The 22498-nt window shown below is 34.0% G+C and overlaps 1 long non-coding RNA gene across 1 annotated transcript in view; it reads right to left on the bottom strand.

Annotated features, from left to right (window-relative positions):
* The window catches only part of LOC144308341 (uncharacterized), a 151078-nt gene that overhangs the window by 120356 nt on the left and 8224 nt on the right, over positions 1-22498 (bottom strand). Inside the window, exon 2 of the long non-coding RNA XR_013374824.1 lies at positions 10768-10849. This is a non-coding gene — a long non-coding RNA (uncharacterized LOC144308341). The remainder of the gene's footprint in view (positions 1-10767; positions 10850-22498) is intronic.

Genomic DNA, 22498 nt, shown 5'->3' with positions numbered 1-22498 from the left:
ATACTAATTCACGACTCAGAGACCATCTGTTATTCCTGACTTAGAAAGTAAATGTAGTAAGTGACTTGCACTGCAAAGTCCAGAAGAAACTGAAGGTGATGAGCAGAGACGCATGAGTCTGTGGCTAACCATTACCCTGTATCCAAAGGCTCGCACATTCAAAATGCTTACACACAAGATATCCAATATGTCGTTTATCCTTCTTTATGGCACATGTGATTTGATAACTGAAGAATGAGTGTAACTGTAGAATGAGTATATGGCACATGTGATTTGATAACTGAAGAATGAGTGTATGATAAAGAGAGACAAATGAGTAAGAACATTCCAGAAATAAGACAAATATAATATATGCAGAATAGGGGAAGGGAAAGGAAGCTTGTTTCACTCAAAGAATTTCTAGTACTGAGATCATTTGTGAGGGCATGACAGAGACAATGAGTACCTGAATGAGCAAAGTTCATGAGGCAAAAATCTGAGGCTGGAGTATTAAGGATGGAGAAAAAGGAATAACATTATAAGACATCTAGAGGGTGGAATCTTTTTTTTTTTTTAAGATTTTATTTATTTATTCATGATAGTCACAGAGAGAGAGAGAGGCAGAGACACAGGCAGAGGGAGAAGCAGGCATCATACAAAGAGCCTGACGTGGGACTCGATCCAGGGTCTCCAGGATCACGCCCTGGGCTGCAGGCAGCACTAAACCGCTGCACCACCGGGGCTGCCCTAGAGGGTGGAATCTTGAGGATTTTATAACTAGTTAGATTAGAGAGAAAAAAGGTGTGGTAGAGAAAGAAAAGGCTAGATTATTCATGGACTGTTTCATATCATGGTTTATAAATACTGGGTCTTGCCAGAGAAAGCATGAGGAAAATCTAAACTCTAAATATATATGTGTGTCCATGCAGAATTTGGATAAGGGAGTCTAATATGGACAAGTTAAATATGTCTACTGGTAATGGTGAAGAGGATTATATATACCATCTTTATCAATGAAGTAATCTTAAAAAGCTTTCATTACCAAAGAAGTAACAATACAGTCAAGAATTCCCAGTTTCAGATTTATGAATTGAGAGATACTCAAAAAAATAAAAAAAAAATCCCACTACATTGGGATATTTGTGCTCAGGAGCAACTTACTCACCCTCAAGTGACCATCTGAGAGGCAATATTGCATTTTTGATGGTTCAAAGAAGGTGAGGAGACAATGTGGGCCAGGAGATTATGAAAGAGCCCAGTTAATGGTTATTTTTTTCTCTCTCTCTCTATTTTTTTTTTTTTTGTTGTTGTTGAGAATCAACAAATGATTAGAGACTAATGGGAAAAGTCAGTGGAGAAAAATGGGTGAAGACAGAGGAAGCAGGCTAAAGAATGCCTTTGAAAAAAAAAAAAAAAAAGAATGCCTTTGAAGAATTTACCTTAATCCCTGATGTAAGTATAACTTTTGGAAAGACTCTATTTATGGGTGAGAAAGTAAATTTATATACTATGGCTTCAACGAGTAACACTAACACTGATAAAGCTTTCCTTAGTTGAAGTGTTTGTCACCTTGTATTCCAGAGGTCTATTAGACTTAGCCTAAAATAGTGAATATTAGCATCAGCATTTAAGCAACTCAAAAAGATAGGATTCAATTGTGATTTTATCCAAAAATGTACATAGATTAGATTTTTATTACATAATATTACAGACTGAACTTAATACACTTTATTTTTTAATGAAAAAAATTTCTTTGAGAGAGAGAGAGAGCGCGCGCATGGGCACACATGAGCAAGGGGGTGGGGAGGAGAGGGAGAACGCCCCCTAATACTTTAATATAGACTCTTTAGAGACATTTTATACTAGAAAGATATATATTATCAAAGAATTTTTTAAAGATTTTATTTATTTATTCATGATAGAGAGAGAGAGAGAGAGAGAGAGAGAGGCAGAGACACAGGCAGAGGGAGAAGCAGGCTCCATGCAGGGAGCCCGACGTGGGACTCGATCCCCGTACTCCGGCATCGCGCACTGGGCCAAAGATAGGTGCTAAACCGCGGAGCCACCCAGGGATCCCCTATTATCAAAAAATTTTAATGTATTAAATGTTGGAGAAGTAGAACTTTCAAAAAGTTACTTTGGGTGGCACTGCAAGTCTTTATCTTATATAATTTTAATCTTGAACTACTCAGTTGCCAGGTTTCATGACCTCATCATTTTAAAAGAAAATTTTCTATTGGTTTTCTCCTGGAACCTAATGGATCATGCTGCATTTCCCTCAGATGCACTTACTAGACTGCTGTGCCACTGTTATGTATTAAGAACATAACTTAGACCTTCAAGCATCCTTGCCTGTTGCATTTGTTCTCTCTGCTCCCAAGACATCATCTGCACCCTTTTTTCACTATCCGGTATCATTCCCTATTCCATAGACACCATCTGTTTACTTCTCCATCTCTCCCACTGGATTATGGGAGACAAAGTTATGCCTTATTTCACCTTATAAAACAATACCTCGAAGAGTGGATGCTCTATAAATGAAATTTGAGGTAAAATGCAAATAAGGACATAGGAAATTGGATATGCTTAATAGACATTCTTACCTAACAGTGATAAAATATTTTAAATAATAAGGAATTATAATATTTTGCCCAGAGTAAGAGTTCTTTCTGTATTAATAAAATCTAGTTAATACACACAATGAGAAAATTTTTATCTATTATGTTTTTTAGTATTTACAGATTGTGATTTGGGTACTTCTCTGTCATTATTATTTTCTCACATACACTTCCAAGATTACTACTATATAACTACACAGACACACACACACACACATTTCATATATATGTTGCTACACAATTCAATATACATGATTTAACACATATCGCTAGAATATTACTATACCTATATATACATTATACATATGTTATGTATGTATTTACACATTTTGTGTGTGTATATATATAATTTACACATTAAATATATAAAGGTTACTTTGAAATTTCATAAATCTGCCTTTTTAAATAAGAATAATTAAAAAGGGAAAACTTTTGTTTCTCTTCATATATTTCTTGTGGTTTTCTTTCTTTAAACCTACAGAGAAATGTTGACTGTTTTTCCACATAGAATTCTGCATTGCTTTTAAGTTAGAATCCCTCTCTTAGACTATTTGTCTCTCATCACATAGCAGAGAGAACCGAGCTACAGCTGACATAGCAGATAGCCAATTTTATTTGAGTTTTTAATTATTGCCATTTTTAAAATGATTATGTAGGCAAACCTCATTTTGTAGAGAAAAATCATGCTCCACCATCATAGATAAGGATTATGATGATGTTGATGAAAGAGGAGGAGGAGGAGACAAGATACAAGAGGAATAAAGGGTGAAGGAGGAAGAAAATGGAGGACAAAATCTGACACAATTACCAGGATATTTTAGCCACAGTATCTTTACCAAAACTGCTGTTCACCAGGAAAAAAAAAAAAAATCCATCTGTGAATTGTCTACAGTGAAGGTGTAAGAAGAAACTTAGAGTGTTATAAGTGTCTGGATATAACTCAGTTTCATTGGTTTCCATGGCCAAATTGTGTACTTCTGATATCCCAGTGGCATCATTAAAATATTTATTAATCTCTATATATTAGTGTTTGTGAAATTAAATGCAGTAATATATTCTACATTCCTTACACAGCACACACACATAGTAAGCATTCAAAAAATTAGGAACTGTTATTATTACTATAGGTTCCATTTCCCTTTTAATACCACTGTTTTCTCTTAGGTGTAACTCTCAAAATTACCAATTCTTAGGCATTTTGATTCCATCTCTTCATTTGCATATCCATTTAAGCAAAGCTAAAACACAATGACCATTTCTTTAAGCCTAAACTGTGTATACTTTAATCACATAATTGTTTCTTGATGAATATAAGTGCCCTCTGATGCTGAGAGAAGGTCATGTTTATTTCCTAATGAAACAAAATACGGCATTCTTTTGATAACCTTGCTTTCTATGATTGCTACCATTTTCATTGTATTGCTTCTATCTATAAATGGTGGAATTTGGCACCAATAATCAAATGCCAGGTGGCAGTAATACCACCCTTTTATAAATCTAAGGCCAATGCAGAAAATGGTGTCATGGAAAGAGTACATTGCTTAACCTGCTTGTAAAAGTGAATAATCAAGAGATAAAAGGATATTTCAGCACCAATTCTTACTCTGTTATTACATTATGTAAGGTAAATTAATCCCAAAGTACCACTGGTGTTTCTCTAATGTGTGGAAACATAACCGTTTTATTTAACAACTATCACTCAATCTGGACCAAAAAAATGTATTCCCTGGGCCTTTCACTGCCATTTTAAATTTGTTTACCATTTAGACTCTGTACTCTGTGGATAAAACTCTGTGGATAAGTATGTTCCACAACTCTTCATTCATTTAGAGAAAAAAATATCGTCTGGCCACCTTAGTCACAAAAATAAAGACTCATTTTAGTACCTAAAATATCCAGGCCCTTAACAATGCTAAAATGTGCATAGATGCGGGGAATCTCCTTCTCCCTCTCCCTCTGCCTGATGCTCCCCCTGCTTGTGTTCTTTCTCTCTTTCTGTCAAATAAATAAATAAAATCTTAAAAAAATTTAAAAATGTACATAGATGCTTTATCCAAAGTAGCCCCAAATAAAATTCAACTCAAATGGCAGGCAATGGTAAAATGGATAAATGTCAATACAATGAAATACTTATGCAATAGAATATTAGGCACAGAAAGCAAAATGTGAATGTATTTTACAAACAACTACACAGACATTACACTTAGCAAAACAAGCTGAACACAAAAGAGTACACAGCATAGAAGTCCAGTTAAATAAAGCTACCTGTTTTTGAAGTATCAGTAAACTATATATTTGATATATATATGTATATATATATGTAACACATACATATATATATATATACATATATATATATATATATATGTAACATAAAGACTACTAACAAAGTGAATAAATGTATACCCATCTGAAAGAAAATAATACCAATACTTTTGGGAACCCATATACACAAAACTTGTCCAATTTTATCACCCTGCCTCCTAGGAAAACACACATCAACATAATGGATAAAGAAGATATGATGTGCACAGGCACACTCCACCCTAGAATATCATTCAGTCATAAAAAGGAGTGATATTTTGTCATCTGTGACAACACGGATAGACCTAATGGGTATTACACTAACTGAAATAAGTCAGAGAAAGACAAATAGCATATGCTTATATGTGGAATCCAAAAACCAAACCCAATGAACAAACAAAAACCAAACAGACTCTTAAATACAGAGAACAAACTTATGGCTGCCAAAGGGAAGATGGATGGGATTATGGGCAAAAGAGATGAGGGGGATTAAGAAATATAAATTTCCAGTTATAAGATAAATAAGTCATTGAGATGAAAAATATAGCACAAGGAATATAGTCAATAACCTGTAATAATATTACACAGCTGCAGATGGTGACTATACTTATCATGGTGAGCAATGAGTAATGTACCAAATTTTTTTTATCACTATTGTTCTACACCTGAAACTAATATAACATTGTATGCGAGCTATAATCGAAACAAACAAACAAGAAGGCAAATGAACCTTGGCAAAAAAAAAAAAAAATCAACAACTTAGAAATTATTTTATTTCTTAAAAAGAAGCAAACTAAAATTCTAAAGTAGGAAACTATGGTAAACAAAATGAAGAATTCACTAGAAGGACTTAAAATTAGATTCATTACAACAGAAGAAGGAATCAGCAAGCTTGAAGATAGGTCAATAGAAATTATGTAAACTAAGGAACACACAAAAAATAGTGAAGTTTTCAGAGAAAGTGGGACACTATCAAGAGTACCAACATTCACATAATGAAAATGCCAGATGGAGAAGTGAGAGAGAATGGAACAGAAAATCTATTTCAAGAAATAACAGCTGAAACGTTCCCAGATTTGATGAAAATCACTAATCTATACATCTAAGAAACTCATCTACTTCCGAGGGTAAATGTAAGAAGATCCACAAGAGACATCATAGTCAAAACACTCAAAGCAAAAAAGATAAAGACAAAATACTGAAAACAAGAGTGAATTATCATGTGGAAATTAACACCAATAAGACCAACAGGTGGTATTTCACGAGAAACATTGCCAGAATGCCATGGGACAACATATTCAAAGTGCTGAGACAAATAAATGAACTGACAACCAAGGCTCCTATATCCACCACAGCTATCTTTCAAAATGAAGGCAAAATGAAGATATTCCCAGATGAACTAAAACTGAAAGAATCTGTTATGAATCCTGCAATAAGAAATTCTAAAGTTCTTCAGCATAAAAAGAGTGGCACCAAACTTATAAAATCTATATGGGAAAAATAGATACTCAGTAAAAACAATTATGTAGATAATTAGGCAAGTATAATTACATATTGATGTTCCTTTCTTATCATAACTGATATAAAAGTTACATGAAACTGGGATCCCTGGGTGGCGCAGCGGTTTGGCGCCTGCCTTTGGCCCAGGGCGCGATCCTGGAGAGCCGGGATCGAATCCCACGTCAGGCTCCTGGTGCATGGAACCTGCTTCTCCCTCTGCCTGTGTCTCTGCCTCGCTCTCTCTCTCTGTGTGACTATCATAAATAAAAAAAATAAAAAAAAAAGTTACATGAAACTATCTATAAAGTTGTATTTTGGTCATGTAACATGCACAAATATATATTTCACAATAAATACAAAGGAAGGGTTGTGAATGAATCTATACTGGAGTAAGGAAATAAAACCAAATGGTACCATGAATTCATAGGAATAAATGGGACATAAGTTTAATATAAAATAAAATAAACTCTGTTAAGTATATTTATACTTCCATTTCTACTAGATTTTTCAATAGACATATACTTACATAAAGAAATAATTTTGACAATCTACTATTGGCTGTATTAAAGATATACAGAGATAATATGTATAAAAATGGTGGCACAGTGACAGTGAGTGGGAATGGAGCTATAGGGCAGTAAAGTTTCTGCATCATACCACTAACCTAGAATTCTGTACCCTGTGAAATTATCCATCAAAAGTGAAGCAAAACTAAAATCTCCTCAGGCAAACAATTGAGGGAGTTTGTTTTCAGGAGACTTGCCTCACAAAAAATGTTAAAACAAGTTCTTTAGAGAGAAAGAAAATGATATAGCTCAGAAACTCCTGTCTGCAAAAAGAAAGGAAGAATACTGAAACAAGAATAAATAAAGGTAAGACACAAACTTTCATTTTTTCCTTTTCTAAATTGATATAACAGATAAAAACATGTTCAAAATAATTCCGTGAATGCATTTTATAATATATTTGTATATACATACATTGTACTTGTGTCATGTATGCTTATGTATAAGTGAAATGAGTGACAGCAATGATACAATGAATGGAAGGAATTAGGAATATTTTGTTATCATAGGAACCTGTACTACCTATGAGGCAGTATCTTTGCATTTGAAAGTGGACTTGGATTATTTGTAAATGTATATTGCAAATACTAGGACAGCCAACAACTAAAAGTAAAAAGGAAGTGTAATTAATATCCTAAGAGAGAAAATGGAATATACACAATGCTCAATTAAAACCACACTTATATGTAGAATATGAAAAAGCCTGTCATATAAGTAGAGAGGAGAATGGTGGTTGCCAGGGGGTGGGAGGTGGGGAAATACAGAGATACTGGTTAAAGGGTTAAAGTTTCAGTTGCAGGATGAGTAAGTTCTGGAGACCTGATGTATGGCAAGGTGATACAGTTACTAATACTGTACTGTATACTTTAAACTTGCTAGGAGAGTAAATCTTAAGTGTTCTCACCAAGAAAAAAAATAGGTAACTATGTAAGATAATGGATATGTCAATTAATTCACATTGTATACATATAACAAAACATGATGTTGTGTACCTTAAATATATCTGATTTTTATTTGTCAATTATACCTCAATAAAATTGGAAGTAAATTAAAAACAAAATGGCAGAAGTGTGTAAGTAAAAAATAAGAACAAATTACAAGGACAGCAAATAGAAACAATATTAAATATGGTAGATATTAATCCAACTATACCAAAAATCACTTTCAGCATCAATAGTCTAAATATACCAGTTAAAAGACAGTGATTGTCAGAATGGATCAAAAAACAAGACCTTGCCATATGCTGTTCACAAGAAAACCACTTAAATATACAGAAACATACAGATTAAAAGTAGAGGGATGGAGAGAATTATACTATGCTAACACTAATCGAAAGAAAGTGGGAGTAGCTTTATTAATTTCCCTCACAACAAACTTCAAGTAAAATTATTAGAGATAGAGGAGCATTACCTAATGTTAGAGGGGTCAATAATACAGTAAAACACAGGATTTCTCAGTGTGTATATGCCTCATAACAGAGTATAAAAATACGTGAGCAAAAAGTTGATAGAATTGCAAAGAGAAATAGATGAATCCACTATTATAGTTGGAGACCATAACACTACTCTATCAGAAACAGACAGATCCAGGAGGCAATCAGTAAGAATACAGCTGAACTCCCCAACACCATCAACCAGATATATAAACGACGTTTATAGCCTGCTTACAACAACATCAGAATACACAGCTTCTCAAGCTCACAAAGAACAACCAAGATAATCCCCATTCTGAGTCACAAAACACATGTTAACAAATTTAAAAGAACAGAAATCATAGTGTCTGCTCTCAGTTTGCAAAAAAATTAAACCAGAAAATCAATTAAAGAAAGAGCTGGAAATCATACAGATTATGTTATTTGACCATAATGGAATCTAACTAGTAATCAGTAACAGAAAATAAGAGGAAAATCTCTAAACACTTGGAAATTAAACACATACTTCTAGATATCCCATGGCCTATAAGGAAGTCTGAAAGTAGATATTTAAAAATACATAAAACTGAATGGAAATAAAAATTAACAAATCAGAATGTGTGGGACACATGTATACTAGTGCTGAGAAAGTTTTAATAAGGTGTGCTTACTTTAAAAAGAGAAATGCCTTAAGTCAATTATATAAGTTAACAGTGCTGTAAACTAGAAAAAAAGAACAAAATAATCACAAAGGAAGCAGAAGAAAGAGAATAATAAAAGAAAAGCAGGAAATAGTGAAATTGAAAATATAGAAAACAACACACAAACCAATGAAAAAAATTCTTTAAAAAAATCAATAAAATTGATAAACCTATAGACCAAGACTTGACAAAGACAAAAAAAAAGGACACAAATCACCAATATCAGGGATGAAAGAAAAGCTATCATTGTACGCATTACAGCCATTAAAAGGATAACAAGGGAATACTACAATCAACTTTACACAAATAAATTAGACAGGAAGAAATGGATCAATGCCTTGAAAACCACAAACACCTAAACTTAATCAAGATGAAAGACAATCTGAATAGCCCATGTCCATTGAAAGAACTGAATTCAAAATTTTAAAAACTTGCCAAAGAAATTTCTAAGCCCAGATGGTTTCACTGGCAATCTATCAATTATTCAAAGAATTAACACCAATTTTATACAACCTCTTTCAGAAAATAGAAAAAAAAGGAATGTTTCCCAACTCACTTAATAAGGCCAGTAACCACAATAACAAAAACAAAGACAGTACAAGAGAAAACTACAGACCAATCTTTTAGATGAATGTAAACGTAAAAATCCTCAATAAATTAGTAAACTTAATGCAATGATGTATGATATTAATTAGACATCATGACAAAATGGGACTCATTCCAGCTATGTGAAGCTGTATCATCATTTAAATATCTATCACTGTAAGCCACCACATCACCATAAAGAAAAACATCATATATGTATTATATATATATATATATAATACATATATGATTGTAACAATTGACATGGAAAAAGTATTTTTAAAAAATCCAACAACCTTTCATAATTAAAAAAAATCTCAGCAAGTTATCAATAGGGGCTATCTACCACAATTTTCTAAAAAGCATCTTAAAAAAACAACTACAGTGAACATTATATTTAATGATGAAAGACTGAATGCTTTCACTCTAATTTTTTAAAATAATTTATTTATTTATTTTAGAGAGGGACAGAGAGAAAGTACATGCAAGCAGAGGGCAGGGGAGAGAGGGGGGTGGGTGAGAATCTTAGGCAGATTACCTGCTGAGCACAGAGCTTAATCCCACCGACCCATGGGATCACGACCTGAAGTGAAACCAAGAGCTGGACACTTAACTGATTGAGCCACCCAGGTCCCTCAATTTTCACTCTAATTTCAAAAATAAGATAAGGCAGTCTGCTACCACCACTCTTATTGAAGATACTATTGCAAAGTCTTGCCATAAAAAGTCAAGGGAAATAAAAAATATATACACATATTGGAAAGAAGAATTAAAATCATCCCATTTTGCAGAACACATTGCCTCTGTTAAAAATTACAATCTACTAAAAACCCTCTGAGAATAAGTGATTTTAGCAGAGTTGCAGGATAGAAGGTCAAACACAAAATATCATATTTCTATATATTAAATATGAACATGTGGAAATCAAAATGAAGAATTCCCAAGTTCTTAGAAGTATGCCATATTACTGATCCAAGATCGATAGAACCAAAGTAGGTTAAATTAAAACACATATTCATGTGGGTACATCATATTTAAACTGTTGAGAGCCAAAGAATAAAAAACAATTAAAAGTGTCAGAGAAATAAAGATAAATTGCCTACCTGGGAATGATGACTTAATAATGCCTGCCTTCTCAAGAGTATCCATGGAGAACTGTGCAAATGGGGCAGCATCTTTGCAAGGCTGAAAGGAAAAATACAGCTGTCAAGACAGTATTCTATATCCATCAAAATTCTTTCCAAACGGAGGATGAAACAAGACATATTGATACCAACAAACCTGAGACCGTTGTTGCTGGACAATCTGTAATGTAAGTAATACTAAAGGAAGGTCTTTGGTTGAAGGGAAAGGACCCTTCCTGGAAATGAAAGACTGTGGAAAAAAGGGAAGAGTACTAGAGAGGGAAAATACTGTAGATAAATATGACAACTTTTCTCTATGTCTGAAATACATCTCTATGAAGTAAAAATGGTAAATAGTGTTGCATATGTAAAATACATGACAGAGATATATTTGTCACACTGGAAATATGACAAAAGATAGGGAAAGGATACATTCACACCATGTGGTACTTTCCTAACTCTACACACCAGGAGAAGATAGCAATGAGCAGGTCAGTCCCTAAAGCACCAATTAAACATGTTATAGGTAGTAACATGCTTAGTATGACTGTATAACAAGTTCTTCCAAAATTTATTTACTCATTATTTACTGTTTTTGTTTTCCTCAAGTGAATACAACCTCAGTGAGTACAACCATCACATGGTTTGTACCTGGCACATGTCAGGAAGGGAAGAAAAATTTACTGAGTCAATGAAATATTTAAAATGAAATCAATTATGTGAAATGATAAGAAAAAAAGATACACTCCTTGGGCATATCACTTGCCTTACCAAAAACTATTTATCTTGTGGACATAGGACTATATTAATTTTCTCTTTCAAAACCCCTATACCAAACTCTGGGAAACAAAGGATTGCAGAAGGGGAGGTGTGTGGGGGGATGGGATAACTGGTGATGGGCATTAGGAGTGCACACGATGATGAGATGAGCACTGAGTGTTATACTATATGTTGGCAAATTGAATTTAAATTTAAAAACTATATGGAAAAAACTCCCCCTACAGATCCAAAAGTATTTCAATAAGTAGTTTTTGAAGAGAAAACACTGCTATTAATGGCACTCCAGCCTCTTTAGTACAACCATCCTGCTGAGAAAACTTAAGAAAGCTGGAAGATACTAATCTAAGCTAGCGAGCTTTTGAAGAGACAGAATTTCAGATGAGAAGCTTATGTGGTATGATCCACCCAAATTTACAATTGCTTTTCTCTTGAAGGCTTTTACTGATTCCAAAGATGTGATTGACGATCTATAATATTAAACAGGAAGTTGTAGCTAAGAAGGTGAAAAGGACTTCCAGCAGTCTCAACCAACTCAGGAACACAGACTGGACCTGAGAGTGCACCAGGAGAGAGGATTTGAAAAACAAACCAGGGTTCACTTGGCACCCCCTAGGGGCTATGCCCTAATGTCACTATGAACCTCAAATAACTCCACAGAAAACCTCAAAACCAGCTTCAAAATGACTCAATCTCTAACTGTGATGAGATGAACTACCTCTACCCTAACAGCCTCTCAAAAGCAAAAGATTATTAAAGAAAGATAGTATCACCCAGCAACTTCAATTACTTCTACAGTATTTCATATAGAAAATCCAGCTCGCATTAAAAAATAACCACACATACAAAAAATGAGTGGGCAAGAAAAGGACACCTGTTTCGTCACATGTGAGACTCATTTCCTCCTTTTAGTGAGGATGTTGGGACAGAGAAAACTAACACTTGGTTACATCAAACAATTTTGAGCAACAGTGAGATATCACTATATACCTATTAGATGGTAACAATGAAAAATGTTGACCGTAAGAAATGATGACAAGGAAACAGAGCAAATACAATTCTCATATTCTGCTGATAAGGAATACTACTGCATATTCATACCACATAACACTTTGACATACTGTAAAATAATTGAAGTATACAGCTGTCATGTGATCCATTCTGTCTCTTGAAACTTTTCCTAGTAAAAATGAATTTATATCTCCATATAAAAACTCCAAAAATGTCTAAACATGCAAAAGCGAAGAGGACTGGGGCAGGGTCAGAAAGAACTATGAAGTTCACAAGGAACCTCGAAAGGGGAAGAGTGGATATTTACATTATCTTAATTGAGGTGATGGTTTCATAATACACACATATCTTGAAACTTAGTTAATTTTAATGTTGTGCAATTTATTTTAACTCAATTATACCTCAATGAACCTGTTTAAAATGTGCAGCGTGCACCGAATATGTGTCTTAAAGTATAGAGCATTAAATCCCAAAAGAGGAAGTAGTGAAAATTTTAAATGATCAAGACACTGAAAAACTCAATAATTTTTTAACCAAAATATAATAGAAATAAAATGATAAAATTAAGATCGATAAGTGAAATTAATAAATTACAAAGAGAAAATGTAAAAATCCAAAAGTTGTCATTTGATGTTGCTGCTATTGTTCTTTTTTGGAATACTGCAAAAAATGATAAACTCTTGACAACACTTATCTCTCACCCTCTCCACTTGCAAAAGAAAAATATATCTAACCATTAAATTATCACTACCAAGAGTGTAGAGTGGATTATCACCACAGATCCTTGAGAGACATGCATAATAGCAGAAGTTATGACAGTATTTTGAAGTTACCTGAAATCAGTAAATTCCAAGATATAATCAGCTCAACAAAAAAGAAAAAAAACTTAGAAAATCTCAACAATTCTATACCTATTTTATAAATTGCATCTGTAAATAAATCCTTCTTACCAATGATTCTCTACTCTTGTGCCAGAGGGCCTGATACTTTCCATACAGTTAAAAACAAACAATAATCTTGCACAATCTTTTCCAGAGAACAGAACCATTAAAAGTACTCCTCAATTATGTTATGAGACTACAATAAACGACAAGAATATTATAAGAAAATCAATGGTTTATAGTAGAGAACTGGAGAAATGAAGCACCACCTTTCCAATGCTGAAAAAAAGTATAAAATGTCAACTCAGAATTCCAAGTGCAAAAAAATTACACTTCCATAATCATACTTAAACATGTGATTAAATATATAAAATTATTTTCTATTATTTCTTTAAATGATAACTAACTAGAATAACAGCTCTCCTTTACCCAAATGCCACAGGAAACCTAAGACACCATCCTCACTCACACTATCAAAAGTCTACTCTTACCAGATTGTGACTAGTTAATCTAAACCTCCCATCCTATGGTGTCCAACAAGCTTCAAGCAGGGAACTGAAACCTTAATAACTGCTGGGTGGTAAAGAGCTGTCTTTCATTACAATTCAGTGCCAATGGAGAGCATGTGGCAAATCTGGACTTCCAGTCTCTGAAAATTAATGAGATGCTGCTCCCTTCCTTGCTGAGGTGCTGTCAGAGGAGATCTAGTAAAGATTAATGACTTTCACCACAGCCCATGCTAAAGAAGTCATTCTGTATTGTGTTAGTGGATTCTACATGAGGGGCTATAACCCGACATTTCTACTCTTCCCATCAAGGAGGAATTAGTGAAGGTCTAGTAGGGAGCCACAACTCCCAATGCTACCTGGCAATAACCAAAAACATCCCCCATCCATGAGTAAGCAGAGATCAAGGATGGAACAAAGACTACTACAGTAACCCAGCAATAGAGGCAGTGCCTTCACCTTTCCCTTCATGTATAATACCAGAGGAAAGAATAACTGATCTTGAAGGAGGAAACAGAAATTACCCAGTCAAAACAATAGAGAGGAAACAGATGGAGGGAGGTTAAAAAACCCAAAAACTAAGGCTCGGGAACCTGTGGGTCCATAAGAAACATTCTAACAAATCTGTTAGTGGAATCCCATAAAGACTGAATAAAGCATGGGACTGAAAAAATGCTCTAAGAAATAATGCCTAAAACCTCAATTTTTTCAAAAGACATGGACCTAAGCAGATTCAAGAAGCTTAACAAAGCCCTATGAGGATAAACTTGAAGATACTCACACCAAGAAACATCAGAGTCAAACCTCTAAAAACTAATGACAGTAAAAGGTTCATGAAAGCCGCAAGACAGAAGCAACACCTTACCTATAGGGAAAAACATTCAAATTAAGTCTCTTTTTCCATCAGAAACCAAAGAAGCCAGGAAATAGTGGCACATTTTTTAAGTGCTGAAAGGAAACAACTGTCAACGCAGAACCCTACAGTCAAATTATCTGAGGCCTGAAGTGAAAATGAAGATATTCTTGTATCAAGGAACACTAAAAGAACTGATTTCCAGCAAAATACCCCAAAAGAATTGCTAAGGGAAGTTTTCTATATAGAAGGGAATGATAAAAGAAACAATCCGGAAACATCAAAAAAGAAGACAGAACAAGATAAGCAAATACATAGATGAATACAATAAATGTTCTTTCTCCTTTTGAGTTTACTGTATTATCTTTTCAGCTGAAACAAAAATTCTAACATTGTTTGATATAGATTCTCAAAGTATATAGAAGAAATATTTAAAACGATTATATTAAAAGCAGGAGGAGAGTAAAAGGAGTGCTTTAGGAGGTAAGATTTCTACACTTCATTAGAAGTGACAAAATGATAACAGATTTTCATAATGATAAAAAAATCAACTGATTAACTGATTGACAGCAGATATATAATACATCCAGAGTAATCAGTAAAAAAGACTAATGCAAAAAGATACACTCAAATACAGTATACATAAATAAAATTTGGGTTCTAAAAAACAGTTCAAGTATCCATGGGAAGGTTGACAAAAGAAAACAGAAAAATTAAAAATAGGGTGAATGAATGGGAAAAAAAGACACGCAGATCCTAATATATAGATGATAACTTTAAATGAAAATAGCCTACATACACCAACTAAAAGATAGAAACTGGCTGAGTAAACTCCAAAAAAAAAAAAAAAAAAGCTCAACGATTTTCTGCCTACTGCAAACTCACTTTAGATATGATTTAGGTGGACTCAAAGCAAAGGATGGGAAAAGATACATCATGCCAACAATAATCAAATGAAAGCAAGCAAGGCAATATTAATATCAGATAAACAAAATTCAGAGCAAACAAAATTATCAGAGACAGAAATGGATACCACACAAGGATATAGGCTCAATTCAACAAGAAGATACAGTAATCCTAAATGTTATCTGTACCCAACAAATAGAGCTATAACCTGAGAAGCAAAACTGATACAACTGAAAGGAGAAATAGATGAATCAATAATTATAACTGGAAATGTCAACCCTACTCTCTCTAATTGATAGAACAAATGTCCAGAGACAGTCAGGATGCTGAAGAAATCAACACCATTAACTGACAGTACCTAACTGGTACTTATATAACATTGTGACAAATAATGACAAAATACAAATTCTTTACAAGTGTCCATGGAGTATGTACCAAGATAAAATATATGCCGGGGCTAAAAAGAAAGTTCCACAAATTGAAAATAATTTAAATCCTAAGAGTATGTCCTCTGATCATAATGGAATCAAATGGGAAATCAATAACAGAAACATAACAGGAAATCTTCAAAATTTTGCACACAAAACAACACACTTGTAAAAAATCCCTGGGTCAAAGAAGGATCACAGGAAAAAAAAATAATCACTGAAATAAATGAAAAAAAAAAACCCAACATGTTAAAATTTGAGATCAAAGACAGAAATAGAGAAATAGCAAATAAAAGAGGAAACATTTCCCAATTCATTTTATGAAGCTAGTATTACTAAGATATTAAAATTAGACAAACAAAAAAACCCCAGGACAGATTAATTAATATTCCTTGAATACAAACACAAAATCCTTAACATAATATTAGCAACTAGACCCCAGAAGCATAGAAAAAGATTTATGCACCATGAACAAGTGAGTTTAAATCCAGGCATCCTGGGACGCCTGGGATGCAAAGCATCTGACTTTGGCTCAGGGCATGATCTTGGAGTCCCGGGATTGAGTCCTACATCGGGTTCCCTGCATGGAGCCTGCATCTCCCTCTACCTATGTCTCCACCTCTCTCTCTGTGTGTGTCTCTTATGAATAAAATCAATCAATCAATCAATCCAGGCATCCAAGGCTGGTGCAGTATTTGAAAACCCATCATTGTATTGTACCATATTAACATGCTAAAGAATGAGGGGCACCTGGGTGGCTCAGTGGTTGGGCATCTGCCTTCGGCTTGGGGTGTGGTCCAGGGTCCTGGGATCAAGTCCCGCACTGGGCTCCCTGCATGGAGCCTGCTTTTCCCTCTGCCTGTGTCTCTGCCTCTCTCTGTGTGTGTCTCATGAATAGATAAATGAAATCTTTGAAGAAAAAAAAGAAAAAGAAGAAGAAAAATGACATAAACTTATCAGCTGATGAAGTAAAAAAGCCATTAACCAATTCAATATCTAGTTATTCATGATAAAAACTCAGAGAAATAAGAATATGGAGAACTTCCTAATCTCGATAAAGAGCATATACAAAAGATCTAAAATATATGTTATGCATAATAGTTAAAAGTTGAATACTTTCCTGCTAAATTCAAGAATAAAAGGCAAGTATGCTCACTTTCACGTTTATTCAAAATAGTGCTGGAAGGTGAGACAGGACAATAAGGCAAGGAAAGGAAATAAGAGGAGTATAAGCCTGAAAAGAAGAAATAAAACTATTATTATCAGCAGATGATAAATGTCTACACAGAAAATCCCAAGGAATCTATTCAAATTTCTTAAATAAGTAAGATCAGCAAGGCTATATATGACACAAGATGAACATACAAGTTCAAATGTATTTCTATATTTTAGCAATGATCTTATGTGCACTGAAATTAAAAAAAGAACTTACAAGTGCTTCAAAAATTAAATAGAGGCAAATCTAACAAAATATGTATAGACCTTATATACAAAAACTACATAACACTGATGGAAGAAACCAAAGAATATTTAAACAAAGGAGACACATACCATGCTCATGGATTGGAAGATTTAAGATTTATGAAAGATTTGAATACTTCCCACAATGATATACAGTTTTAAAGTAATTTAAAGTATACAAAAAAAGTATATTTTGTAGAGATTAACAAGAGCATTCTAAAATTGAAATGAACACAAAATGGAACTAGAACACCTAAGAAAATTTTGAAATAGTAGAATAAAGTTGGAGGACTCACTCCACCCAATTTCAAGATGTATTATACAGGTACAATACTCAAGATACTGTGGTATTACTAGAGGACTAGACACATAGATCAATAAAACAGAATGGGAACCTAGTAATAGCCACATGCAGTATGGCTGGTTTATTTTTTATAAAGCTGCAGAAGCAATTCCGTAGAGAAATAATGATCTTTTCAAAAACTGTGCTATCGTAATTGGATACACCTAGCCCAAAATAGAGCTGCAATTTAAACTTCACACCTCATATAAAAAGTCAACTTAAAATGTATCATAGATCAAAATGTAAAACAAAATCTATAAAACATATAGAAAAGAAATAGGATAGAAACATTCAGGTCCTATGGCTAAGCGAAGAGTCAACAGATCTGACACCAAATGTACAATCCATATGAGGGAAAATTAATAAATTAGACTTCATCAAAAGTTAAAACTTCTGCTGTGCTAACAGTTCTATCTTCTGTTAAGTAACTGGAAACATGTCGCATACTAGAAGAAATCCTTTACAAGCCATGTATCTGACCAAAGACAGATATCTATAATATATAACATAAAGTTTTTTTTTAAAGATTTTATTTATTTATGCATGAGAGACACACACAGAGAGAGAGGCAGAGACACAGGCAGAGGGAGAAGCAGGCTCCATGCGGGAAGCCCGACGTGGGACTCGATCCCCGGTCTCCAGGATCAGGCCCTGGGCCAAAGGCAGGCACTAAACCGCTGAGCCACGGGGTCTGACCTATAACATAAAGTTTTAAAACTCCAATTGGAAAAGAGTCAAAAGAAATGAACAGAAATTTCACCAAAGAGGATATACATATGGCAAATAATTACACAAAAATATGTTTAACATCAGAGCCACTAGGCAAGCTCAAATTAAAATCACAATGAGATACCACTACACATCTATTAGAATGGCTAAAATAAAAAATAGTTACACTGCAAAATGCTGGCAAGGATGCAGATAAACTCATATATGGCTTATTATAATGTAATGCAGCTATTCTGAAAAAATTAGGCAGTTCCCATAAAAACTGAACATGCAAATACCATATGATACAGAAATAGTATTTCTGAGTATTTATCCCAGAGAAATGAAGACTCATGTTCACAAGGAAACATGTACTGAAATGTTTATCACAGCTTTTTTTTTGTAAGAGCCAAAAATTGGAAACACCCAGATGTCTTTAAGAGTGAATGATTAAACAAAATGTGGTACATCCATACCATGGAATTCTCAGTAAACACAACAATAATAAAAACTATTTATACACTCAACAACGGTGATGAATTTCTAGATAATTATGCTGAGTGAAAAAAAGCCAATCCCAAAGGTCAAATAAAGAATGATTCCATTTATAAAGTATTCATTAAGTGAAAAATTATAGAAATGAAGAACAGAATAGTTGCCAGAAGTCAGAGATGGGCACAGGGGCAGGGAGGGTAGTGTTTACCTATAAAATGGAAACACCGAGATTCTTGCGGTAACTAAAATGTTCCATGTCTTGCCTGTGTAAGTGTTAATATCTTGGTTGAGATATTGCATACAGTTTTATAAGATTTTAAAACTGGGTGAAACTGGGCAAATGGTACAAGAATGTCTCTGTATCATTTCTTATAACTGCAAATGAATGTACAGTCACCTAAAGAGAAAGCTAAAGTATTACCTATAATCTTGATATACAGTTGGAATTCACTGGCAATGGGGGGGGAAAATACCTGTTAATTGAAACTTATTTCAAAAAGCAGTTTGAGAGGAGATACCTTTTTTTTTTTTTTGAAACAGTCAACTATTCAAAACATCTTACTGAGAAAAACTGGGACAGCTGGAAGTATATAAAAGAGATCTCTTCAAGATAACCACAAACTCAAGGAAACAAGCATGGAAGGCCTAGGACCTCAGAAAGAAGAAAATCCTAGGTAGTGAGATCCAAATTTAGGACCACTTTCATCTACAAACGATTTGCTAATTCAAAAGAGAGTACTGAACATTCAAAACACTAAGCAGCTAAGCACCTTGGGCAGGTAGGTCTTCTTATACCCTCACCATGTCAGGGGACACATGCTGAACTTAGGGCCCGGAGAGGCAGAAGGCTAAAGAAACAAAACACACTTCATGGGTTCTTTTAATTTCCCTAAGGGTCTACACCTTAAATGTCCATATGAACCAGAAATGCAAAACACCTTGTAAAACTTGAGACCCAGTTTTAAAGGTCTCAAGGAAGAAAAGAACTTCCTGCAGGTGACTTCCTGCAGTCAAAGAAATTGTCCTTAGAGGAAGAAAAATATCACCCAGAACCTACAGTTATTTCTGTAGTATTTCATACAGAAAGTCTATCAAGCAATAAAAGTAACCATACATAACAAAAGTATAAATGTAAAGGATTAACATCAGGCCTTTCAAATGTTTTCTCCATTTACTGAGGGTGCCTGGAAAAGAAAGGGTTAAGACTTGGTTATACCCAAGCAGTTCAGAGTGATAGTGAGATACCACTGTGCACTTCCCAGAAGGGCTATAGCTGAAAATACTGACTACAACAAATGCTGACTACGATGTAAGGTGACTGAGATTCACACTGCTGATAGGGCACCATATTGCAAAGCGTTTGTCACCTTGTAAAATAACCTACAGAAATCCTAATCATGCGATCCAGCCATCCATTCTTTGAAGTTGATGCAAACACATGAAAATACATGATCTTATAAAGACCTGTCCAAGAATGTACACAGCATGCACAAAAGGGGAGCACCTGGGCAGCATCAGCAGGAAGGGAATATGACTGTGCTGCAAGGAAACTTAGAAAGGTAGGTTACATGGATATTTACGTCATCTTGATTATGTTGCTTGCTTCACAAATATGTATGGATTTCATAATGTATACCATTTATTTTAAAGTCGTGCAGTTTATTTTAAATTAACTATATACTTTCATAAAGCTATTAAAATATGAGCTGCAACAAAGTATGTGTCTAAAGGAAAAATTTATACCATCAACTGCCCAAGTGGAAATGCCAAAAACTTAAGACCTGATAATCCATCTCAAGGAGTTTTTTTAAAAGTTTAAATTTTTAACTAATAATTAAAAATATGAAACAATAAGATGAAGATCTGTTAACAGATTCTGAATGATTGCAAAGAGAAGACTGACAAATCCAGAAGGGATTTTTTGAATAGAATAACTAACTTGATTGTGGTAATCATTTCACAATGCTCATATGTGTCAAATGGTGATATTGTACACCTTAAATATAGACACTTGTGTCAATTATATCTCAAAAATATGGAATAAAAATTTAAAAACTCCCCGCAAGATTTATCAAGAAAATTAAAGATATATTATTGATAAAAATAAATGTAGAAGGGATCATCACACAGATCCTGGAGACAAATACATAATATTATTTTTAAAAACATACTAATAAATTTGAAATTATATGAAATAATGAAAAAATTTTACAATCTTTTTTTTAAGCTTTTTAAAAATTTATTTATGAAAGACACAGTGAGAGAGGCAGACACACAGGCAAGGGAGAAGCAGGCTCCATGCAGGAAGCCTGATGTGGGAATTGATTTTGGGACTCCAGGATCACTTCCTGAGTCAAAGACAGACACTCAACTGCTGAGCCACCCAGGCATCCCAAAAATTTTTTACAATCTTAAGAAATCTCAGTAGCCCTGTAATTATTAAATAAACTGTGTCTATAATGAAAATCCTTCTTAAAAAACGAATGCCATGGCCTAGTGTCTGGATTCCTGAACTTTTCTACATAATAAGAAAGAAATAACAACTATCTTGCATAAACTCTCTCACAGGGGGCCTGGGTGGCTCAGTTTGTTAAATGTCTGCCTTTGGCTCAGGTCTTGATCTCAGAGTCCTGGGACTGAGCTCCTCATTGTCTCTGCTCAATGGCAAGTTTGCTTCTTCCTCTCCCTCTGTGAGCTCTCTCACTTTCTCTCTCAAATAAATAAATAAAATCTTAAAAATAAACCCTCTCACAAAATGCAAAAACATTCCTCCAAATGTTCTAGGAGGGTTCTAGGAGACCCTTATAAACTTTATACCAAACTAAAGATAATGTAAGAATAAGGTTTAGGTCTCATATGATCAAATGTAGAAAACGTATGTTTGACAAATGGAATAAAAAATGCATCAATAATAATGTACAAATTAAGGTTAATTCAAGAATGAATTCTTGGGGATTTAACATTCTGAAATCAAACCACTTTAAGAAAACAAAGGAAGAGAAAGGAAGAAAATCATGTACTATTGCAATAGATACAAAGAAACCATGTGACATAATTTACCACTCACTTAAAAAACAAACAAACCCAAAACTGAAAACTGAGAACACCACAGCAAACATCATACTTAGTGATGAAATACTGAAAAACTGAACTCCTGATATCAGAAAAGACACAAAGATTTCCACTGTCATTAGTTCTATTAACATTTTATGGTGGTCCTAGCCAGGGATATACAAGAAAATATTCAAAAGATCTTAAACTGGAAAGGAAGAAATGAAACTGCCATTTTTCATAAATGATATGTTTGTTTTCAGACTATCTAAAAGTAACCTGTAGGCAAT

This window comes from Canis aureus, chromosome X, assembly GCF_053574225.1.
Source record: "Canis aureus isolate CA01 chromosome X, VMU_Caureus_v.1.0, whole genome shotgun sequence".
NCBI classification, from domain to species: Eukaryota; Metazoa; Chordata; class Mammalia; order Carnivora; family Canidae; genus Canis; species Canis aureus.
Note: the sequence above shows the minus strand (reverse complement) of the source record. Positions and strands in the feature narration are given on the sequence as shown.